At 45.3% G+C, this 19,143-nt stretch overlaps 1 protein-coding gene across 4 annotated transcripts in view; it reads right to left on the bottom strand.

Annotated features, from left to right (window-relative positions):
- Positions 1–19,143, bottom strand: part of LOC126522597 (hepatocyte growth factor receptor-like) — a 566,006-nt gene that overhangs the window by 81,945 nt on the left and 464,918 nt on the right. The gene's annotated exons all lie outside the window — the stretch shown is intronic.

Here is a 19,143-nt window from a genome sequence, read left to right as displayed (position 1 = left end):
GAAGTGTAAAGGGTGGAATAAATGAGAAGAATGGAATATATAAAAATAATCTGTCCTGCACAAACGCGATAAGTTTTGCGCGAGTGCCTTAATGGCATACTGTTAGTCACTGGAGTTATATAACATTTACTTTGCGGGTAACTATGTATTGCTTAATTGTCTACTTTCTGTTATTTCCGGGAACAGTGCGTGTCGGTTGTGGTGCTGTTTTCCAGTTTTACACCTGTAGTCCTACTACAGTATGTATGTCCTACAGAGCCGGGCGCTGATAAGAAAGAAGGCAGTAAACAATGTTTGTTCACTTTGGCGGCTATACCATAGACCAGGGCCCGTATGCGCAAAAAGTGGTTACGATACTATTGGTTCTGGTGCAAGATATATTACTACATAAGGTGGACGTGCCAATGGCAAAGAACAGTTATGAATGAGAAACTCTGTAAATATGGCCCCGGTATTCCTGTCACATTTTTTTAAAGAAGAGCACCAATTAGCAGATGAGACTATTAATTATTGCGTGGACATCTTCAGCGTGGCATTCCAATTTTTTCCGCTGTATTTATAAGGTTGTCAATGTCACATACACGCAGGCAGGGCTTGATCTTGGCGCCAAGAGAGTCATAAACCATTGCACTCTTATATGTTTGGCAGCGCTCTGCTATACTAGCTGTTTATAGCTCAGCAGGCAGTTCAGCGAACAGCATGACAAAGTAATAATGATCGCCGTCGAGGGTGGCATTCGCGTCAACAAAATAAAGAGCATCGGATAGCAACCCCTTCTCTCGTTTCACGTGTTTGTCATTAGCGGCGCAATCATCGTCCGGGGAGTTTGCTATGTTAATGCCAACGGATAACCACGCGCATGCTTAACGCAAGCACTAATTAGCAGAGGCAATACGAGCGGCTTCAGCTGCTCACAGTGGTGGTATGCTCCTCGAACAAGGTCTTACGTAGTGCAGTTAGCTGGCACACGATGCGAGGGGTCCCACGTGCCCGGGTAGCTATAGAGCTGACTCGAGCGAGAAAGCCCAAGCCGGGCTAATGCCAGCTCATTTCTCGGCCACTCAATTTGAACCACGCGTTCGGCCTCGTACTCAACCTCCGGCAGTTTGAGCGAGCAAGAGATCCTAATTATGATGCCGAAAGCTGATTGCGTGCCGCGAAGTGCCCTCCGAAAAGCCAACGTGTAGGCAGTGATTTATCCGACGCATGGCCTCTAGCATCTTTCTACATCCTTTAGTGTAGCTACTCTGTACTTTACGCTCCTAATTGGCTGAGCATGCGGCCGTCTATCGCACGCAATAATGACTCAATCTTCCGGCGCGTCGATGTCCGCTCGCTGAGGTATGCGCTTGCACGTGCGCACGTTTATCCGTGCGTGCTTGTGCGCGTGCGTCAGCGTAACCTCTCCTCTGCACCAGAGACCGCGATGCACTGATATAACTATAAAATGGTGTGCTGTGGGCGGCCACCATGATATGATAATAAAACACGCTGCTGTTTCTATACTGTAGCAAATGGGCACCGTTTACCTCAAGTTCGTTCGAAGTGCTAATAACGTCTCTGCGATTCTTGCAAACCGCCATAGTAAAGCTACATATGCCTTCCCCGATACTCATGCCGAAAGTCGCGTGGCTTCGTAGCAAGAAAATGCAATTTTATCCGTGTCTTCAGCCGCTCTGTGAATGTCAAGAGCCACATGCGTCTGAGCACACGTGGCTCAGGCACAGATGCCACACGCACAGTCTCTGAAGCCGTCATGCATATGCCAGCTCCAAGATGCTGCACGCCCCCCCCCCCCCCCCCCCCCCACTCCGCCCCACATCCGGAGTCCCTTCTGCCAATGGGTGCTGAAGTCCTCGTGAATAAGTGCGAGTAAAGTGGTAAAAATGTGTATGTGGCAGGCGGCCATCAAAACGTATGGGCCATCAGCCACTTACGGCCTTTTGCACGCATACCGCTTGAGTTAACTTGAGTCAGCACCACTCAAGTGTAACTTGAGCGCCTCAGGTGCCGCTTGAACTCAAATTCCCCTTCAGTGAGCACCTGAGCTCACAGTGCGCCGTTTCCGCCTTGAATAAGTAACACGTACGGTGATTCGTATAGCCCACGCAGTGTGCGAGTTATTAAAGAATCAATCAATCTATCTCTCTATCAATTAAAGACCGAGCTTTATTTAAACAATTCAAGGAATGCGTACAAAAATAGTTGGATCAATAGCCTATGTGAAGAGCAGTTGGTCCAATGCACAAAAATACATACACACATCAACCAAGTACATATTTGCTCAATGAGTAAGAACATTATTTACATGAACAAGTACTTTTTTTTTCAAGGAAGAGTAATTACGTTTGGCCAGACAAGAACAAGCGTTTACATACAGTAAGATCAACATTTCTGGTTACATTTATTTCCATAGGCACAGTGTTCCAAGTTATAGACCCAAAGAGCTGTAACAATCGTTCCCCGTAGACATTTCCGCAATAAGGAAGGTTTGTGTTAAGGGTAGTTACTTGCCTAGTGTTTGCACGCGGGAAGTTAAACATGGTGTTGGGTAACGGGAAGTTGGTGTTGAGTATTTTATGAGCTGAACAAGTGATCTTAAAGTTTCATAACGCCGTGAAAGAAAGAATACGAAGGTCAGTAAACAGAATGCTACTAGGGTGATGAACCGACGGAAATGTTATTCTAAGGGCGCGTTTCTGCTGATCGCCGATCAATACGAGAACACCAGCATCGCCGACAGTAAATGCCGCACTTAGCCACATTACGGCCCTGTCATCGGCCAGGAATCGATAAGAGTTTCCATATTGGCGGGTCAGCAACTGTACTTTGGCAAATAGTAGAATAGAAGGGTTCGCAGCGCGCTATACTCACAATGAGCCATATCGCCGGCCTGCGCAATCCGCCAATTACCAAAGCGCTCATGAGCTTGCACGCGAGCGCCGGCGGCCGGGTCGAACGCCACTCCCAATATCAGCTTCCTCGTATTGCACTTCGCGCGAAACAAATGGAGGCACTCAGAATAGGTTCCCGCCTTCGCTCCCCCCCCGCAGTTCTCCATTACCGGCAGCCCCGAAGGCATGCCGGCACGGGACTAGTTGTTTCATCTTCGAGGGTCAGGTACCATAGATGGTGCAGTATGTAACGCATGCGCTGCTGCAGGGCGGGTGCAGCCCTCCTTGCCACGACCGTCACGCTCGAATATAAGTCACCGACCTATCGCAAGGAACACGCCGCTCCGCCCGACATTGTACAGTTGTGGCGGCCCTATGTGCCTGGCTCGCTGGTGTGGGCGAACCAAATGCACCTGCGCCTTGTAACTCTCTCGTCATTGCAACGCGTGCGATATGTAGCTCACATTCTGCATGTAGGCTGAATTTAATCCAGTAAATGCTGCGAAGTGTCTGAGCAGGCTTTGGCCGCAGCGCTGCCGGAAGGCTGCCATGCAGTGCTAAACCGGTGATGCCGAGTCCGTGATGTCCGTGAGTCCATATTGATGCTCAGCAGACTGCGGCTTTCGTCACTGGCAACGGTGCTGCGCGTTCTGCTGCGAATGCTGTGCGATTATAAGAACCCCGCAGATAGGTTTTGGCGTTCCGAGACGAATTCTGGGTGGTTTATGCACGTCTAGGAGTATTCGCTGCGGCGTTTTTTTTTTTTTTTTTTTTGTTACCCGGGTCTTTCAGCACGTAAATATTATTCATTCAAGATTCGGACCACCCACGCTTTCGCTTCCACTTCTGCCATTCATTCAACACGCACCTATTGGCGCTCTGCACCTCGCCTGATCTAACCTTTGTTGTCAGATATATGTATACAACGCCTGTATACCTATATTATACTATAATACAGAGTGCTGTTTTTCCGCACATCTTTAATTCAGTGCGCCGTGACAATGCGTGACGTGAATAGTTACTTTGCGCACCAGATCGATAGTGCGCGTCGTAATAAACTGGGCCCGTATTCACAAAACGTTCTTATGCTAAAAGCATTCGTACCAGCCAATAGCGATGTAGGACATGTTATTAGCGAAGGCGATCATCCAATGAAAAGCAGCACTTACAAACGAAAAGCTTCGTGAATTTGGCCCCTCATCTATAAGGAGAATAACTAGTATAGTAGCAACTAATGTTCAAGAACTACTACGCCCTCAAAAGAATAACTGATATCGTAGATCCCGCTTTTTAGTAATCAACCAACCTAAATCATATCCAGACGAATAGAAAGAAAGGACAGGTTCGTTTGCTTGAGGCTATAGGCCCTCCTGCCGCAAGCAACATTTTCCCTCCTCCTCCTCCTTGTAGAGCCCACTAAGTCCCCTAAGCAGGAAACCTCCTTCGTTGTGTGTCCTTACAGTTCGTCGTCGTTACAGCTTGGCAATAAAATTGCGCGTCCTAAGGATTAAGCCAACCCGCAAGAGAGAAAAGCAAGTTTCGCGTTGTCATTAGCCAATTTCACGTTTCCCGTAGCGAAAAAATAAAAATAGTGGGAAGTTCATTATCTTAAAGAAGTGACACAAATCATTCCGCCCTATTCGTACCCATCAGCCTGTCACTATTAAGCGTTTCTGTATATAGCTTGTCGCGTTTCTGTGCAATTTGTCTGGAAGCATAGTTGCAGTATCCTATGGGAAGCTAACCCGAGACCTGGGCAGTGACCACTCCTTTCGACCAGCGTATGCAATGGGAAGGAACGTTTAATTTCCTGCATAAGTCTTCTGGTAAGATTATTCGTGCGTACTCGCGGCCTGGACCGGGAACGAAAAAAAAAACTGAGCAATTTGCTAACAGGCCGAATGCGACATGCCACGCCGCGACACGGCTAAGTCAAAGCAAATTGACCGTGTGCCACAGCCGGTAGAGACACTGCTTTTGCCTTTCGCGATGGACGAGATGGTAAAGTATTGCTCGTAATTAGTCGAACGTCCAGGTAAGGTAGCATAGTTCGTTAAAAGTTCTTCTGAGTTATGATCTACGAGCGCGCACAGTGGTTTCATATAGCGCAGCTGCTCTCTCTTTCTAGGAGTAGAATGGGGAAAAAGTTTAAAACTAAATTAAATTATGGGATTTTACGTGCCAAAACCACTTTCTGATTATGAGGCACGCCGTAGTGGAGGACTCCGGAAATTTCGACCACCTGGGGTTCTTTAACGTGCACCTAAATCTAAGTACACGGGTGTTTTCGCATTTCGCCCCCATCGAAATGCGGCCGCCGTGGCCGGGATTCGATCCCGCGACCTCGTGCTCAGCAGCCCAACACCATAGCCACTGAGCAACCACGGCGGGTGGGGAAAAAAGTCGGCGTGGCCACTGTGTAAATGGAAACAAAAGTGATGCAAGTGTATTAAGATCGTCTGTTAGCACAAGGCACCTGGCCGAAATTTTACTCGATGCCATCAGCTAAGGCGTCCTTCTGAAGCAAAGGTGTAGCTTCGGGGTGTGAAACAGTGTTTAGTGTAAGACTGTACATATAATCCTGCTTGTTTCATACCTGCTCCCGTGGATTTTGCTTATTACATGTGAGTCGGTGCAGAATGCGTAAATCCCTGTTTGGGATCTGAGGTTCGGGTCCTTCTGAAAGGCTCCCCCCTTCCCCCATTCTTCTTTATTTGCTCTCTCTTTGTCGCGCCTGTGCTAGGTACGTAACCAAAAAAAAAAAAAAAAATTCGGCTTTTGGCAGATTTGCGAGCTTTATGCGATTTACTGCGCAGAGAAGTCACCGGCAGGGCAACGTCATGGTGCCAACGAGGGCAATGGCAAAAAAAATGGTGAAGCCGGTAAGATGACTACGACGCCACGACAACGACAGCTCGCTCCGTGTCCCTCTCAGCGACAACATAAGAGTGATATGAATTGCGTTACGTGACAGCGTTAAACTACCAGCGTTACGCTCAAAGTTGGTTCCCTAGGATAGTACAGGCTTTGCGCAGTGAGAAAAAAGATGTCACGGACAATAAAAACAAAGGACGCTGAGCATGCGTTAGTATTTAGTCTGGCAGCACGTTAGCTCTAGTGAAGGTTCGGTTACACTGCGAAAAACATCACAACTCGGAATATTATCTTGAATCAATTTGACGTGGAAAGATTACTGTGAGATATAATCAAGACTACTAGTACATGCATATTCCTTGCAGCGCTGCACGAGGTGTGAGTGAGAAAAATCTTATAATTACCGTCCATGATATATGCTCGAGAAGAATCGTCAGAACGCCTGATGGGCTGGAGAGAGAGATAAATGTAAATCATAAGGGAACGGCAGGGAGGTTAACCAGGCTGAGCCCGATTTCAACTATAGTAGCTGCCACATATCAAGGCCAACAAACAGTGAAACCGAGGAGAGCGTAGGAGCAAGAAAGTGTACCAGTAATATTCAACTACGCTATTGGATGTCAGTTGACGTAATAGTTCTGCGGAAGCCCGCAAGATGGCGAGAAGTAATTAATTAAGAAAGAATAAGATATCCACTGATGGGTAGATGTCTTACTTTCCCTTTATTAATTAAACCTGACGGGTTTCCGCAGAATTATTACGTCAAATTCTTGCCTTTGCTTCGAGTTGTTGATAAGTTCAACTTCGCCCCGCCATTTGCTATCCGCCTGTTTAGCGATGGTTGAGCAGCTGCCCCGCAAAGGCGGTGGTTCCCGGATTCGAGTCCCGGACAAGGATGAATACTTCTTTAACTGAGAGGCTTTTCTTTCGAGGAACCCATATGTTTCCTCTGTAGTAACTGCTACGATTGGGCGGATGTCTTATTTTCTCTTTGTTAATTGATGTCTCTTACGGCCGATTCTATATTGTCAAAAAAAAAAAAGAAATGAGATGGCTGCGAAAGTGGAGGGAAACACAACATCGCTGCCGGTGACAACCACACTGCGCAGTCTCCGCATGAAGCAACAGTGTCCTATAGGAATTGAGTTACGACGGCTGCTCCCTCTCCGCTCCTGCATTGTTGGGTATTTATTTGCTTGTATGTGTAGGGTAGCTTCAAGAGCGTTATTGAGCACATAAAATATTAGAGATAGGCTGTTTGATCAGTCAATGTAATGCTTTTCTGGGATATTATGGAAGTTCATTAATGGTAACCGTATGCTATATGGTACCTGCAGTTAAACTTTAGTCGTGCCCCAGTAGCTGTGAAACTAACACTGTATAAAACACTAGTGCGTCAAAAACTTGAATAACCATGCTCCATTTGCGAACCTTTTCAATCGCACTCCGCTTGCTCTCTTGAAATGGTACAGAATAACGCAGCACGATTTATATTATCTAGCTAACGTCGCAGTATCCTAGGAAGCCAACGAACAAATACACTAAGGACAACATGGGGGAAATTACTTGTGCTTATTGTAATTACTTGTACATCAATGTTGACGGAAAATCGAGCCACTGGGTTCACTTTCTTCTCGTTCATTACATAACGAAGGTCTTGAATCCGGAAACGTTGTAGCATGCGTGGGTTGATTGACCAGTTCATTCACCCAAAACGATTACGTATTCGTGACGCCTGCGGCAGAAAGGATGTTCCACATCCGCCGCCAAGGTTTGTGAGTGGTGGCGCTGGCTAACACTCCCAGGTTAGGTTCTAGGAGTAAAACGCAAATACCCCTGAAAGTGGATGGGAAAACGGCGCCGTGGTAGCTACTGGTAACGGCATCGCACGCGTAATGTGATGACATGGGATCGTTCCCCACCTGCGGCAGTTTTTTTTTATCCATTCTTATTTCCATTAATTTATCGTTTCTTTAATTCAGTTGCTAAGTACAAGTAATTTGCTCTATGCCATCCTTGGTGACTTTGTTTATTGGTTTCTTATTATATGGTTCATAAAAACCCGGCCCCTCCATTCCCTTTCTTCTCGTTCATAACGCCGCAGCAGCAGTACCAGGTCAGTGAAACGCACCATTTTCTTGCACTCACTTGAATCACGCCGCAAGGCATCTCCTCTTGCGCTTTTTCACAAGCTATATCATCATCATCCAGTTTTGAAAAAGTCAGCTTGTCACGACCTCGCCTGATCGTTCGGCCCATTTAGACCAACACCATAGTGCACGCTGTGAATGTAAAACAGCGCTAAAAAATAGGGGGACTTTCACTCCTGACGAACGGCAAGAAAGCGCGCTGTTTTACATTCACAATGCAACTTTAGCAACCTGCCCACCAACTTGCCGCACTTGTCGTCATAAGGTAGGTGCCACTGTTTGCCGCACCAACACTTTCCTTTATTCCTTTCGTCCTGCACACGTCCAAAGATCGGGACCATCTTCCTTCGAATATTGTTTCCAATTCAGAACACGACTTGTTTTGTTCATCGATGCACAGTTATTTAGGTAGTGACGCATGAAGTGAATGTCTTTCATTTTCTTTTTGCTTTGTTTCTATACACTGTACTTTGCATCTTGTTCCAATGTTCAGTTATGTGAGCCTTCAAAATTGCATTATCTTATGTGCCTGCAGATGTTTACACGTTTGATGTCATTTTTCTTTTTGTTTTCGTATTTTTGTGTACTCCACTCCCCTTTGTAAACCAATGTGCGCTTCAGGGTAAGATATAAATAAATAAATAAATAAATAAATAAATAAATAAATAAATAAATAAATAAGAATGACATTGCAATGAATAAACGTCTGCACGATCTTAATACTACCCGCCGTGGTTGCTCAGTGGCTACGGTGTTAGGCTGCTGAGCAAGAGGACGCGGGATCGAATCCCGCCCATGGCGGCCGCATTAAGATTGGGCCGAAATGCGAAAACACCCGTGTACTTAGATTTAGGTGCACGTTCAAGAACCCCAGGTGGTCAAAATTTCCGGAGTCCTCCACTACGGCGTGCCTCATAATCAGAAAGTGCTTTTGGCAGGTAAACCCCTTAATTTAATCTTAATACTGTTGGACCCCTTCACCATCGTCCTTTGTTTTGATACCTTAATTGTATGGAGCATGCCAGACGAAGTGAATCGCGGATAAAATCACGTTTATGATGTACAGAGTTCTGAATATGAGAGAGAGATAGAGAGAGGGAGAGAGATTCTTTAACGTATGCTGAAGAAGGGTGGGTGGGTGTGTGTGCGCGTGTGTGTGTGTGTGCGCGTGTGTGTGTGTGTGTGTGTGCGCGCGTGTGTGTGTGTGTGTGTGTGTGTGTGTGTGTGTGTGTGTGTGTATTTATCCTTCAAGCTGGACCCCAAGGCGCATGATATTCTCTCAAAATCTCAGTGGTAGTATCAACTCCTGTAGAAGCTCGCGAGCGGGAATAGCCATACGTATAAGCAATTTGCAGGGGCGCGAACGAGTCTACAATACACGCTTGCACCCAGCATTCCCAAGAAACCCGAAACGTGCTGTTGCGGTGAGTCCTCCCAAGACTTGCGCAGTCTGGTTGGCTTTAGCCAATCCCACCAAGCTCCTTCTAAACATCACGAGATGGTGTTCTGCCACACCATTACCGGAAATACGCCCCTATTATCTTCAACCATCGGCAAGGCGGCTCGAACCTTGCAATGAGAAACGCCATTGTTCCGGCCGTGTTCAGGCCCACCCATCGCCTGGATGTAAATCAATTGCACGACCACTCGCTCTTGACTAAGCTCGCTGGGATGAGAAGAAAGAAAACACAAACCAGAACCGCAGGAACGTGCGCTGAAGAGAAAAGTTGCAAATTAAAGATGAACAGTGATTGTTAATCTCCTCGGCCAGTTTTCTCGCTGTTGGGCGTTTGTGCCAAGGCGTTCTCCTGTGTTGGCGTCCTGTACCCTGAGGGTTAGAGCCGCTCCTTGTATTTTGCTCGCATGTACTTTTCTACTTATTTTCTCTGAGAACATGAAAGGTGCATGTGGGAAGACTGAGAGAGGCAGACGGCAACTCTTAGCTAATTGTGCTTAATAGCGTGTATGCGGGATGTCAGGCCATTACCACGCCCTCTCGTGCCTCAGGCCTTTGGTAGAACAAAAAGTTTATTAGCGAAGGGTGCACCTTCGTCCTTTTCCTTGGGCTTCAGACGTCCATGAGGGTTGTTTGAGCACCAAGAGCATCAGCTTCCGTGTCGTGTTACCTTCTTCCATGTGGGTCCCGACAAACCTGGCTCCTCTTATAGATGCCTTCGAATCTTGGCTCGCCTTTATATCGCGGTGCCATGGCCGCAATGGTGTACTTGACTTAATTAGATAAAAATTTACAGCACCAAATGACGACGAGCGCTAGACACTGAATAGGTCTCCAGAAACCAGGTATGTAAGGGTACCGCGTAATTGCTGGAAGGGTCACATGAAATTACGGAATTCACGAAAGATACGGGGTGCACTATAATTTGTTCTAATCCTAATGTATGTAAAGATCGTGATCGTTGCCGCATTTGCGTGGACCTGCTTCCCAAATCGAAAGGAAGCGTGCACGTACACGCCTAGCTAGTTTGATCAAGATACTCACCTTAATAGGGGCTCAGAAATTTACCTACAGCGATGAGAATGAATAGCTGATGATCCTAAATTTTGAAGAGGCCTTTCTAGGGAAAAGAAGAGGCGTCGGCATAGGATAGACGACTTCCACTATATCGTGCAGGTAGGTGTGTTTGCTTTTCAGAACTTCGTTTATAGCAACTTAGACAGGACTTGCAAGCGTGAGGGAACTGTTTAAATGCCACAAGCTCCTCGAGAGAGAGAGAGAGAGAGAGATAGAGAGAGCGAAAAAGAAAACTTGAAACTGGTCTGGAAGTACAGGTAAAACAGCATTGGCAGTTTGAGCGGTATATTATAGTTGAGTAGTAGGTGTGCAATTAATATAACATAGTGAGGGGTGACCCGAACATGTAAAAAAGCCTGTTTCGACGACATGTTATTACGATGTGTATGTGATCCCAACCAATTACGTTAGTCGCGAGTATGTGTCTCCACCGATCGCAATCACGTGCTCTCTACTCTTGAGCATTTCGTAAATCGAAGACCACGAGCCAGCGGGCTCATCAGCACGCAATTTTAAGGCATACGACTGCAGCTGAACACAGCTGCACGCTACGTAAGACGATTCAGAGGCCAGGAGCCCGAGATTTGGGCACGAAAATCATTCATACGACTATCGGTAGGTGACGCGGAGAATTCCTAAGTTAATGCTGCAGCTGACTCTGGGACTTATTCTCACTGTACTGGAGAAGAACGAGCAGCAGGCACTGCTTCGAGAAAGACGACGACAACGAGTGGTTGGAAGCCTTGTGCCTGTGTTGCCGAAGCTTTGCGTCCCCTCGCTGCGGTGCTGTGCTATCTGAGCGTTTTATCAATTGAATTATAACGCCTCTTGACATCACTAATAATTAACCACCTTCTTACGTTATACGTGCTATAAAAATCTTCTTGGCTGTCAATCCTTAGTTAAGACATTATACTTTACATAATATGACAATATAATGTGCATAAGCTAGATTTGTATTAAGTAGTTTGTAGCTTCTGCGTGCGAATTTCTGTCCTTGTCGAACGCTAAGTATGCGGTTTAACGCAATCGCTTTATATTTTATATGCTTGACGATTCACCGACAAAAGAAAACCTATTGTATATGCGAGCAGGCATGTAAAAAAAGAACGAAAAACGCAATTGTGTTCTCGGGTTTTACGCGGCCAAAACCGTGATGAGGCATAGCATCGTGGATGGCTCCGGAATAATTTTGATCACCTGGAGTTCCACAACGCGTACCCAGTGTTTTTTTTTTTTTCGGTGTGCACTCAGTCTACGCGAGTGTTCTTTGCATTCCGTCCCCGTTAGAATGCGGCTGCCGCTGCCGAACCCGGTACCTTGAGCACATAGCAGCGCCACGTTATAGCCACTAAGCTACCGCGGCTGGTACAGGCGCGTAGTAACCAGAGCGGTATTTGTATTGCAATCTTTATACTATGAGCCTACATGCAAGGCGAACAAGCAAACAAAAAGGACGCAGGAACAACAGGCGAAATTGCGATTGTCGCATGTAAATCGTGCTCGCGCGTCTTGCCCGCACGTGTTCAGCAAATTTTTTGCAGTGCAAATACCTGCGTAGTTTACTTAGACCCGGCAATGCCACAGGAAGTTTGCCGCTCTTGTTATCAAGTGCAACAAATACAAGTGTATTGTCAAATGCACTAATGAACGACAGCTTCCTTACAATCGTGAAACGTGGGATTCTTTAACCTCTTCCACCTGCTCAAGTTTTCTGTGGGCTATGTATTCGTAGCTAGCTGTACGACGTCCTCTCATAATGGATACATGAACCTCCGGTTGGACCTATCATGCATGCAGTATACGGGGAAGACTTTCTCATCAGTGGATGAATATATGTTGTTCGGTTAGTGGCATGAACAGACGTTAAGTGAACACTCCGCTGCGGCGTTGTTACCCTTGTTAGTTTTATTGTAATTTTTATTTCATTATTTCTTTTAGGATTATCACTTAATTATTTTGTTGTTGTTGTATAGCATATGAAGGGTAGCCGAGGTACTGTCTATCTCAATGATTCCTCAGTAACCTATCTATATAGGATTATCCGCTACAATGTAAGAATAATATATGCGTTGTCCTGCCAGCAGTTATTATTGGTTACTTCGTACAAAATACGACGAAAGTAACAAACTATTTGCCCCTTCAAGCAAACATTTTCCTCCAATAACGAGTGTGATCGCTTTTCAATGATGCACGCAAGTCTATTATTTAGCGTCCGACATAGAAACACAATGCTGTGCATACATACAAGGGCACTCCCTCACTGCTGATTCACCTAATTTGGCCCATTTATTTTCTCTCACGCGAGGAGGAAAGCAACACGAAATCGGAAGCAACCATGACATTGGATTACCCAGTGAGAAGTTTACCTGGCATTGGTGCTCATTACCGCAAAAAGCACTAAACAGTGATTTCCACGTCGCCGTCTTTGTTTTCCAGAATGCGACTCCTTACGCGCTGCTACAGCCGTTACCGAAGAGCCTCGTAATCTGAATTTCTCATTATATTCCATACTAGCAGCGATGAGCAATAATAGCCCAAAACATGCAAAGAAGACCTAGGCCGGGGGTTGCTGCTGCAGGGGTGCCATCTTTTTCAAGGCCGCCCGCGACACACTAGGGAAATGCAGGCTCGCTATCTCTAAATGAGTCGTCCAGGCGTTGCAATATCGTCTTCATTAATGGCGGTGTACAGACGATCCCATCATTGCGTCTCAGATTTCAAGAACGGCTTCTGAATTGATTGCTAGGAGCTCAAACGTTTGCGTGTACTAGCGTACGTTTTGTGGTTGTATGTGGTTATTTGCGCGTAAGGGTGCCTATATGACGAGACGAACTCAAGAAGTTGAATGGAATGCATTTTCGGTTGATTATATAATGTCGCTAACATCATATTCGGCGCGGATTCGCTAGACAAGCCAACGGACAGAATGCCCATTGCTCCAGGGAGACGACCCTTTGAACGTTGCGTCAATATATGCGTCACGCTGGAGTGAAGGTATCGCTTTTCAGCTTTCTGTTGAGCTTTCTTTACTGTCTTTACTGTCGTTATCTTACTATTATCTTTACCGTCGTTTGCTTTTTCTTCTTTCTGCTCTGTATGATCATGACCAGCTGTGTCTCGGTAACCTCCCACAAAGAAGTCGGTTTTTAATGGGGAAGGCTTTGTCGATTGCCCCTCTACACGACCGCGAATCGCGTTTCCAGTTGGCTAGCCGTCCGGGTGCCCAAGCTAGCTCGCATATGTACAGATTGCGTCTGGCGGAGAGTTATGGATACGTTCGCCATCATAAATCAAACACAATGCAAGGAACTAGATATTCCTTATAAGTTGTTCTGCCTTGACTGGGATGTAACAGAGGCGTCTGTTACGACTGGTCCATAGACGCGTATAGCGCCAACGCATTGCGTTATTTCTCAATTCCTCGGTGTGGCGGTTTTGAGCAAAACACTGGCCCTAAAAGATAACGTTGTAACTAAACTGACAAAACTTATGTGGCCACTTTTTACTGTATTTAGGAAATCAACCTTATTTCCCATTAGAAGATAGCCGTAAAATTAAACGCAAGTAGGCCTGTGACGAAGAGGCCTAGGTTTCTCACGCAGAATATAGTGTATGGTGAAGCTTAAAGGAAGGATTTATTACTATGTAGAGGTCTAAAACGTACAGCATCACATAGTCTATTAAACGGAGCACAAACTCCCCAAAAAGATCGTGCTGGTTAACAAAACTGGAAATGCATATTAATGCTAGAAATCGGCCAATGGCATTGTGAACCAAAGCAAGCGGCGACGTTATTTGAACAGGCGTAGCGAGCGAAATAGTCTAGAGTTTAAGTACGATGGGCTTGGGGGAATGAGTTTCTTGGAGCCGGGGAATTTGAAATAAGAGGCAGTCAACTCACGAAGCCGATTACCATGTCTTTGCGGTGATTCAACACTTCTTTAGGGAACTCAGTCATTTCACCACTGCTAGGATTATTGGTTCTATTTTTTCTTCAACGCGCTAAATTTAGGAAGTGTTGGTGCCTTTAAGGGGCACCGACAATGTCTTTTAATATACCCTTACCATATACTTTAAAAATCAAGCGTGCATGGGGTCACACTAAACAGGAATCTAACAAAAAGAATTATATTAACGCGCGCAAACGTATTTTTATTTATTTATTTATTTATTTGATACCTGCTTCGCCTTTGCAGGCATTACCAGCCAGGGGGATATATAAAATAAGCATAATATTTGAGACCAATAAAGAAACTACTTACACAAAGCGTGGTAAAAATCATCATTCGACACAATGGATACAATCATAGGCGGAAGATCATTCCACTCTCTTATACATCTAACAAAAAATGAATAGCGCAAGATGTCACCTGTAAAGGAAAGTTCATTTACTTTGAGACTGTGGTCCCTTCTTCGGTATATATAGGACGGCTCTTGGATGTACTTCTCCTTATCTATTCCAGTTTTAGAATGGTAGATATTATGGAAAAATTTCAACCTGGAGGTGTCGTCTACGATCTTTCAAGTGTTCCCATTTAAGTTTACTTTTGCTTTCTCTTATATTAAGTTGACGATCCCAATTACCTAGAACGAATCGCACTGCCCTATTCTGTATTTTTTCAAGCGTATGGGCCAGCTCTTTGGTATACGGATCCCAGCAAATGCATGCGTACTCTAACAACTGTAACAATGAGCGCACATGAGTGAAATACAGCTGTTCTTTAAAGTTAAATGGAAGTTCGCTGAAATTTCGTCTCAAAAAACCAAAAACACGTGCAGCCTTAACTTTGATGTGGTGAACGTGCCTAGTCCACCTCAAGGCACTCATTAAATAGACTCCTAAATATGTATATTCCCTGGGCGTGCTTAAAGTAGTGCTACGTATGGTATACGTATTCAACTGGTATGAACGTTTCCTTGTAAAGGTGACGTATTTCCAGGTCCTGTCTTGTTTTCGCATATAACTCAGTTTTTAAGCTGATGCTAGGGTTACGCAAACTCGCTAAGCTTAACTTTTTTTACCTATTATGACTGCCATAAGCTTTGATTTCCTTGTTTTTCTCTGTATTATTTACGCTTCTTTCACAGTCTTTGTTTTGGGGAGCCTCACACTTTTTGCAGAAATTATCGTCACACTATCAGGCAGCTTTTACTCAGGTATCGGTTCTTTCTTTTTTCTTCAGATATTTCAGGCGCCGTACAGCGAAAGCGCTGGAGCGATGCCACCCTTAGGAAGAAAACCGCAACGTAAATGCAAAGATGAGCTCGTAGAGCCTCGCGCAATCAAATTTAACTTGTGGCGGCGAGAAATGTGAAAACGGAATAGAAACACCCAGTGTCGCGTGAGGGTCAAGCTCACAGACAAAAAGCATGCGCGCTGCCTAGCAAGGAGCCATACGATCCACCAGGATGATTGTGTGGTCAGCGCGAGCAATGACCATTTGCATTCTAAGCACTATATTTGCATACACTGAGTCGCGCGCCACGAAGTGTGCACATACGGCTGCATGCAGTTAAGCAATGAAATCCAGAAAACGCTAGTGAAGGTGACGAGAAGGCCACCGATTGTCTTTGCGAACTTCACCATCTATTTTCGAATTATGAGTAAAAAATGTGTTTGTCATCATTTCTAACTGTGTTTGTGCAGTGTGTTTGTGCAGTGTATTTGGCCACTATTTGGCAACAGTGTGCCGCCCTTTAACTACATAGTCGTACCACTCAGTTACTCCTCCACCGGAAGCATTGCGCTTACAGAAAGCGCAGAACTTGAAGCACTTGTATTTACAATGTGTAACGGCATGTATACACGCGATCTGGCTCTATATTGTGAAACATTTATGACACACGGTGTGATAACATTTTAGTTTGCAAACGGACGAGGAATAGCCGGTGCTTCCTAAAGGCACCAAACTCACGGCGTGTGAAAAGCAAAATCTTTTTGTGGCAATGATTCGACGGTATGTTTCATGGGATACAATCAAGAATACAGTGAGTATATATGAAGCGTAACTTCTCCCAGCAACCCCATCACACGCGTGCTCTCATAATCCTGTTTATTCACTCTACAAAATGGTGGTATCGTCCCCATACGCGTAACCTTGATCGGGTGAAACATTTTGTCATCTGAGGCTACATCTTGGACGCAGACTATCTAGATTAATCAGCTCACTTATTCAAGAAAATACAGAATCTCATTATTAACGTTTCATCGTTTTCTGCACCTTCGGAGCCCTAGCACAAACAGGCAAGGGACGAAGTTTGGGCCCGTATGGTTGAAACTAAAGTCACCGGTAAAATGGTCGCACCTTGAGTGTGGACGAGAAAGCGAAGACATCGAATATCCGGGAAAAGAGATTTATATCTACTGCACCGCAGCAGGATAATTGTGCATGATGAATGTGTACACACCAGTAACGTAGCCAGGTGGCGGCACACCGGAACCACGCGCACCACATCCTCAACCGCCCGAAATTTCTGTGTTAATGTACGGCCTGCCCAGCCCCCCTCTCATCAGCCTCCCCGGTCAAATGCGTGAACACTCTCCTCAACCCCCACCCCCCTGCGCACAGAAGAACAAATTCTGGCTACGTGACTGGTACACATTAACAGTTGATTTAAAGCAATGCCGAATGTTTTGATGTTAGTCTGATACCTATACGTGATACATAGGGATTTGCATATTACAACGTGCAAGTTATCCTTAACATTACGCATTCACGCTTCTACATTTCAGCGAACGCGTCAATTCGGCGCCCACGAACTACTGTTGTAAACATTATCTTCTTGACGCCACCAACTGTTCTTAGGAGACTCTCATAAACGCACGCTCTATAAACGTCATTAACTGCCTAGCTCTGCAGCAAATTCAGCGTCTTCAAAGGTCGTCACTGTTGCAGCAACTCCGAGTCTCTTTAGTGAGGACGCTGCTGCGGGGAATGTTTATCAAGAAAAACTGGGATGGAGTCGGTTCGCAATTAGATTATGGGAAGAGAGCGCTGTTGCTGATGAAAACAAGACGAACGCTGAGAGAGTGAGCGTGACTCGGTGAGCGTAACGAAGAGGAATGAACTCCTTGGATCGGGGCTGCCCGAAGAAAAAAAAGAACGCCGAGTCATACGTTTGCACGGGGTCAAAGAATTGCTTACTGCGGAAATACGTATAATGCCACGAATATAGTAAGCAAGAACCGCGCTGCTTAAAACAAGAGCGATGTGTCGTCGGCTTTTCACGTCGGCGCCCATGTTTGTTCGCCATAACGCAAGAAGAGTCACGTGGACATGACAGATACAGACAGACGCTTTCAGGTCTTGGGGTTCTAAGCAAAAGGAAAACCCGCGGGCAGCACCAAAATGCGTCGCTGCAATAGTGAGCAGAAAGAAATTTGAAAGTATGCTTGAAGTGATCGACAGTTACCGAGCAGGAGATGTGTCGCCGGAGCCAACGTCTAGACACGAGGATGTTTTCTTGGGGCCAAGTCAGGTATCTGTCGAAACGTCGACAGACACCGTCCTCAGGCTTTCATTGCAGGTCACTTCAAATCTCCATCTTTCCGAGGACCTTTTGTCCTGTTTGCATGAAAACATAGTGCGCTTCAAGAGTGTTCTGATGTGCCTAGGCTCACAAATTAAAGGCCAAGCACCCTTCAACATCAAGGAAAACAAGAACTTGTTCACTTCTATTTCCGGACACGCAGAGTAGATTCGTACTAAATAATGAACTGGTTCCTGAAGTAAACGTATAAATATTACAGTAAATATATATTTGTAATTGGTTTTCTGAACTATTCACAACTGAAAACAACAACACCCTGAATGGATTCCACATCAAGAAAAGCTAGGACGGCTCGTTCACTTTTATTTTCGGTCATGAAGAGTACATATGTCTGCTAAATTAGTACTGAAGTGTCATTTCATTAAAAACAATGTATGTAGTAATTGATTCTTATTTGTTTTCTGAACTAACCATGACTGTAACTCCGTTATAGTCTATTAAAACACGGTACTAGGGGCTTTTGGCTAAGTTTCCTGCGATCTGGAGGTATTCGGAGATTTTTTAGCGAAGGAGGCAAGATGCAGACAAACATGTTTTGCCTGAGAGAGCTTTTCTTCAAAGTATACTCCGGAAGAAACATATCGAAGCCAGGAAAAAGACAACACCCAATTTTCAGTTGTCTAAGCTTTCCGCTTATAAGAAAGAGCCACTAAGTTGGACATCAAGTTGAGTGCATGCACGATAATAAAGCAAATAGCGTTCCATCTGCAGCGCCGAACCTTGCAATTGCGTCCTGGAATTTGTGCGACTAAAATTAAACCATTAAACCAGATCAAGTGAGCCGTAAGTTAATGATGTAGGAAGTCGAAAGAATACAGAAGCCTACTGAATGAGGCGATTGAAATTTTCTTGCTGCCGTGAACACTGAAAAAATGGAAGACAATGAGATCGCACGGTATTTACAGCGAGGAAAGCGACGAAGGAATCTGCTTTATAGTGTATGCGAACCAACGGTAACGGGATCGCGGTTCGGTCCCGTGAAATGCTTAGCTTCCTTTCAGTCGTTCCTCTACAATCACCGGCCTTGAATAAACGTTGTTTCGAAACGTCAACCCACTGCCGTTTTTAAGTATATACAAATTTATAACGTCGTCGTAATCTCCCAACGTGAAAGAGAGCATACATAAACGGGTAGCGC

The sequence above is a fragment of the Dermacentor andersoni genome, chromosome 6 (assembly GCF_023375885.2).
Source record: "Dermacentor andersoni chromosome 6, qqDerAnde1_hic_scaffold, whole genome shotgun sequence".
Lineage (NCBI taxonomy): Eukaryota > Metazoa > Arthropoda > Arachnida > Ixodida > Ixodidae > Dermacentor > Dermacentor andersoni.
Note: the sequence above shows the minus strand (reverse complement) of the source record. Positions and strands in the feature narration are given on the sequence as shown.